Raw genomic sequence first — 6561 nt, forward strand, 5'->3', positions numbered from 1 at the left:
ATTTTTTTATTTTAGTTTTAGTTCAGACATTTTTAATGCTGTCCATTGCAACATTATAACAGGGACTTTGCTGAATTATATTACAGAGCGTGTGAGTCTGGTGGAACCATTGTCCATTTTTAATGGAAAAAATCCAGCCAATGCTAAAATTCACTGAGATGAGAAGATGTTACATTTTACTTACCTGTGGCCCAGGTTATCGGGTAATGGCTGATCCCCACCCAAGGCTAGAGTGATTCAGAGCTGTGATATTCTAAAATGCTGCTTCTTGCCAGAATCAAACAAGCATCGGTTCCTGTCAAGAGGCAGAGGGGCAACACTGCTGTGGGGGTCTGATTCAGAGATGGATGCAAGGCCGATATTTGCGCAGTTGACCGATTATTGTGATCTGTGCATGCGTCTAAGTCGCATTGCACATGCGTCTAGTGTCATTTCCGATGTCGCTAACAGTTTTTATTTGCAAAATGATTGACAAGCAGGGACCGTTTGTGGGCGGCAACGTGGAGGTGGTGACTCACACAAAGCCTTGTCGCGACCTTTTTGGGGCGTGTCTATGCCTGCAAATGCAAATTTGTATGCAGTCAAAATGGTTTAGGCGTCTCAGTTCCTGCGGCCATTCTGCGTGACTATAGGGTTATACAGAAGTTCGATAAGCGACCGAGCTGTGGCTTTGTATGCATTCGTTTGGATTGGCAAAAGCCACCTGTGGGTGTCTCAGTACAAATCTCGGGGGCTGTGACATCTGTATATTTTCGCCCAGCCGCTGCGTATTCATTCACAGCTTTGGCAACATTAACGTACATTTCTGAACCAGGCCCTGAGTCTCAAAAAGGCCCATCTTGTAGCTGGGGCCCATTACAGCCTTCAGAGGTAACCACCATATTGGTATAATGCTGGACTGCAAATAAATACAATTTGGGTTTCTGTGTTACCTTAGTAAACTTGTTTTTACTTTAGGTATTTGTGGGAGGTTCAAAATCAGTATAAATGGCGACATATTTTGTGAATTCAAATCTCAAACATTGGGAGTTTTCTTAAAGTTGTACAAATGCTTTTCTTAGTTGGCCGCTGTGTGCAATGGAATAATGAAGATGTTTTTCTACTAAATACATGTTTAAGGCCAGTATCTTAGTGCAATTCCTTTTAATCTTTAATATACAGTATAAGAGGTAATTGTCACTGATATATCTAAACAAAAAAAAAAAAAGTTTCCAAAATTATGTGTCCATTTAATATTATCTGGATAATAATAATTCAAGGTATATTATTATATGGCAAAATAATCTAGTGCTGTGGAGTTGCACTGTGAAACCAGTAACTTATCTATCATCAGAAGTGGCATCATGGTGTGTCATGACATTATATTCTGACAGAACTTCTTCCCTCTAAATAAAGCAACTGTAATTCATTAAGAGAAAATATACTTTTGATTACTTTCACTGCATCTTTATACCTTGTCTACATAATTTATTACCATGAGTGATACAGTAGCTACCACAAGACAATGTATAGACAGTTTTTGTAAATTAAATTATTTTGCAGAGGTACATTTAAATGCCTTCTATAGACCACAATGAAATAGTCCGTACTTCCCCCTCTATCCCGATACATTTCTCTTGAGTGTTCTTGGGCTGAATGTTTGTACACAGTTAAGGGGTAGTAACAATTGTGATACAAACAATTTATGGTTGTGTTTTTTTTTTAAAGTGTAATGGTGCGTACACACGGAACTATATATTTTAACGATATTGTTCAACGATATATCGTTCCGTGTGTATGCAATGAACGACCAACGATGCGTGCTCCCGCTGGACGATAACGATACCGACCATCGTCCATACAAGCAGGCCAACCTGGACGATATCGTTATCTCTCCATAGGGATCCGCAATCGTTGATCGTGGGTTGTTGGTAGTTTTTGGATGTGTGTATGAACAATCTCATTTATCCAGCACACCAGGATTTTTAAAGGGAGATCGTTCAGCGATATCGATGATCGTTCCGTGTGTACCCAGCATAACAATCTGTAGCCAATCAGATAATCAGACTTTGCACAGCAACACAGTAATAAGTGTGCTGACCTTGTGTATGGCAGTGACCTATCCTGTTACGTGATTATGTTAATGAGGACTGGTCTGCATGTGTCCATTGCTCCACACTATGGACCTCATTCAGAGTCGGTCGAAGCGGCCGCACGGTTGTACGCCACCGATGTTCGCTATACTGCGCATGCGTAAAGTTCGCAATGCGCGTGCGCAAACTAGCCCCTACGATCAGAAATTTCTCTCTCCTTAAACACAGCCAGGTCGGTAGTTTGAGTGACAGAATGAGGCATTTGTGGGTGGTAACAGGGGAAAGTGCTTGAAAACGGGGGAGTGGAGATCCGAACGCAGGCGTGCCTAATTATGCGAACAGCGTTTTATGGGAGTGCATACGGTTTATGGGAGTGCATAATTAACAAAGTAGCGTCATGGCACATGTGACATGGGAGGTTTTTACACTGACATGATCGTAGAGCTTAAGAGAGGGTATGGGCAACCTTAAGCTCTACGACCAGTTTCGATGGTTCCCGATGGTCTCAATTAATCCTTATATGCCCGGAGATGACGTGCAATGCGTACGAGAAGGGGGCGTATTATTTTGAATTCCGGCCGCTTCCTCCCCTTGGTCGGCCAGCTACCGATCCGAACTTAGGGACGCAATTTGCGAGGGAATAATTTGAATATCCGGCCACTTTTCCCGTACGACCGTGCGGCTGCTTCGACCGACTCTGAATGAGGTCCTATGTTAAGTTCATGCAGCCAACATATGTTTCTTGAATAAGTAGTATCTCTATAATTTTCTAAACAAAAATATATATAGATTACTGACTATTGTCTAGGTACCTCACAGAAACCGGAGAATATGGAAACCCTTTTAATCTGAGAAAATGACCAGGGAATAGTAAATACAAAAGGAATAATTAATAATAAATACTTTTAGCTTTCAGTGTGTGTGTGTATATATATATATATATATATATATATATATATATATATATATGTACAGTATGTATATATGTATGTACTATTTACTTGGAAGTACTTATTTAGTTAAATAAAATGACTTGTATATTGATGACCACTAGGAACATGTATTGATCAGGAGCCATTCATTGATCTGAAGATTCCTGTAAATGTATTTTTGTTTAGATTTACCAACTTTTTAAACAGAACTTCCATCCATTATAAGACTGATCGCTTGTCCTCTAGTCCAGTCATAATGCCACAATCCTGTCTCTGGAGGACGTTACCTCGGTGTTTCCATGAGCCCAAGGCAGTTGTCATACAGTTCCCGGATTTCTCTCTGCCAGCGAATCATCGTCATTGTAACTTTGTCACATTCCATCAACCAGAGACATCCAAATTCTTATTTCTTGCATGGACCCCAGCAGTTTACCTCATTTAGCATTTCAAGGGCCATTATACAGGCACAGTACACCAGGTCATCATTATTTTTACTATTGAGTGTTTTTTTTAAATTAATTAAGAAGAGAGACATGAAAAATACTCCAACCCAGTAGGGTACAAAACATGGTGGTGCAAGTTCTAATGTAATTCATGGCAAACTCATCCAATGTGATTGTGCTGTTCTGTGTGACATAAAATATCTTTATAATCCTGTTTATGTCACACGTCTTGGTACTCCTGGGTTATCTGCTCAGCGCACCCCAAGGTGCATGCCTAATCTACACTGCCAGGAGACGCCTCCACAAACAAGGAAGTATCTTATGTGTGCAGAGAGGCGCCCTGTGCAAGGGTGTAAGCATCACATCCGAGTCGCACTTCATAACACCTTGCAACCTTCTGTATTTCTCCTAAATTACTGTTTGACTCATATAGAGCTTATATTAACCACGAAACTGAGGGGACATCAGTATTGTTTTTATTAGATGTCTAATTTTTTTTTGCTATGTTCATTTTTTTATTGTATTGCAATTCGAAATGCATTATCTCCGTCCTTCAATCTGCAAAATAAAATCTTGGTTCTGCACCGCCCTGCAAGAACTGGTGCACGGCTGCTCCTTCTTACTTTGTAAGAAATACCCTCACTCCATCCAACGCCTTCCCTCCACCTTTGTAAACTTCTCCTGTTGTTTGTGTACTTTGGTGGAAATCTGGGCACCTCTAGACAAATGTTTGTAAATCTGAGCACAGTGGGTCCAAAGCTGATGCTGTGCTGTGCTTTACATTTCGTAAATGGACTCGAGTGTGTCTGTAAAAGTTTGCCTTACATTCGGTTTTAGTCATTGTTATCTACGGAGCATGTGTTCACCAGTATTCAGATCATACCGACTTTTTATATGTCCTTTCTGGGAGAAGCCTCCTATGTTGTTAGGCCCTGCCCCAGTCACGGCCACGAATCGCAGTACCGCGAGGAGGGTTGGGGTTTAATGATGCGGTTTTGCTTACGGAGCACGATTGTTGCCAATTATCTCCCCACCCTGCCAACTTCACTAGGAAGTGGGTGGGATGTGGGCAATCGGGACACTCTTCCTGGTGTGCGGGGGGCTGCCTAAAAAAAAATCAGGTGCGTAGGGAAGTATGATTCAGATTAGAGCCGTACACCCCGGTGAAAGATATTTTCAGACAAAATACATTTTGGAGAATGCAGCCTGTAGATTTACGTATTATTGATAACCTGCACCACAAACCAGTGTGGATCATTCTGATGCATTGTCATATATATAATCTAATTCCGCTGTGTAGGGGCAATATGTGCATATTAAGAGCCGTATTCAATTTGAGCCGAGCCGCGATACTTTTTCGCGGCCCGGACTTTTCGCCTACTTTGCCTGTTTTGTAAGTGGAAAAGTATCGCGCGCGTTCCCGCTTTACCAGGTATTCAATTTGAAAGTACGCGAAAACGGGACCCGGCGAAACTTGAACAGGCGGAAAGTACTGTCAGATTTGGGGAAATCAGCCTGACACCCCCCAAAAGATGCTCTGACATGGGGGTTCCCTATGGTACCCATCAATTTGGCTTGCAGAAGGTATTTGGTGTTTTTAAACGGGCTCAATAGCTGCTAAATAGCGTTTTTCTATACGTGATGCAGAATAGTATTCAGGAGTTTTTTTCCCAGAAAATAAGTTATCCCAGCAAATTTGGGGTACTTGAAAATGGGGGTCAGCATATTTAAAGGTTGCTAAAGTGAAGTTGAAAAAATTGTGAAAAATCCACATGCCGCAAGCCCCTGCAATCAAAAAAACACTTGGGCATACTTGGGGACCCCCACTGTCAAGTTCGCAAGTTTTTAACTTCGTACCCCAACTTTTTTTTTTTTTTTTTTTCAACCCATTTTTCAAAGAGATTTTTTGGGGAGTCCTTTTAAGTGGTTTTTTTTTTTTTTTTTTTGACACAGTTTACCTTTGGGGGACTGTCTGAAGACTTCCACCCCAAAACCCCAATTCTGCACTTTTTTCCACCTGCTATTCATAGGCGAAACTTTTTTGCCTAGTACATTGGCGGAAAGTCTTACAAATTGAATACGGGGTAAAAGCAAAACGGGCGAAAATTACGTCATCAGCGAAAAAGTATCGCAGATCCGGACTTTTCGTCTCAAATTGAATACGGGCCTATGGCCCTGATTCAGAGCCGCTCGTAAGCGGCCGCTCATTCGTTCTGACCGATGTTCGCACATCTGTGCATGCGTACGAATTTTAATACGCATGCGCGAACCAGTCAGTGCGGCCGAAAATCGTTTGCCTGCTATTTTGAGTGACAGAAGGAGGCGTATGTGGGTGGTAACAGGGGAAGGTGCTTGAAAACGGGGGTGTGGAATTCGAACGCAGGCGTGCTTAAAAGGTCAAAACGGGTGTTTTAAGGGAGTGCATAATTAATACAGCAGCATCAAGGACCACGTCACTTGTTTTTTTTTTACTCAGACCTGCTCACAAAATAGCGGTTGAAAAAACCAGCCACAAGAATAGCGAGCAGTTCATACGCTGTTCGATGTACTCGATTAATCTAATAAATAGCGGACATGACGTATGGTGCGAGCGGCAAGGGGGCGTATTTTTCAAAATTACAACCGCAAGTTTTGCTCGCTCGTTCAGACTTAGAGGCGTGAACAGACCGCAATTAGCGAACGGTTCATTTGAATAGCCACCCCTTGTTTTAGAATGAACGACCGCAAATAGCGAGCGGCTCTGAATCAGGGCCTATGTCTTGGAGTCTAGGAGAGTTTTTAAAAATGAGACGAGAGTCGTCAAGTATGCCCTAATTCCCTCCACAAGTCTGGTGTCTGGGATGCCTCCCCCCTTCCATCCATACTGCTAGAGAAGGGAGAATGTTTACTAGCCTACACCACAGTGTTCTCTCAGCAGGTGTGTGAGCTCTTTATGCAAGAGATGTTGGACAACTGAACTTCAAAATCCCTGCCATCTCCTGTTGGAGATTTGGGGGTGTGTTTACTAAGCCTTGGATGGAGATAAAGTGAATAAAGATAAAGTACCAGCCAATCAGCTCCTAACTGCAATGTCACAGGCTGTGTATGAAAAATGACACGTGCTGATTGGTTGAT

The sequence above is a fragment of the Taudactylus pleione genome, unplaced genomic scaffold (assembly GCF_031769625.1).
Source record: "Taudactylus pleione unplaced genomic scaffold, aTauple2 ptg000040l, whole genome shotgun sequence".
In the NCBI taxonomy this organism is placed as follows: Eukaryota; Metazoa; Chordata; class Amphibia; order Anura; family Myobatrachidae; genus Taudactylus; species Taudactylus pleione.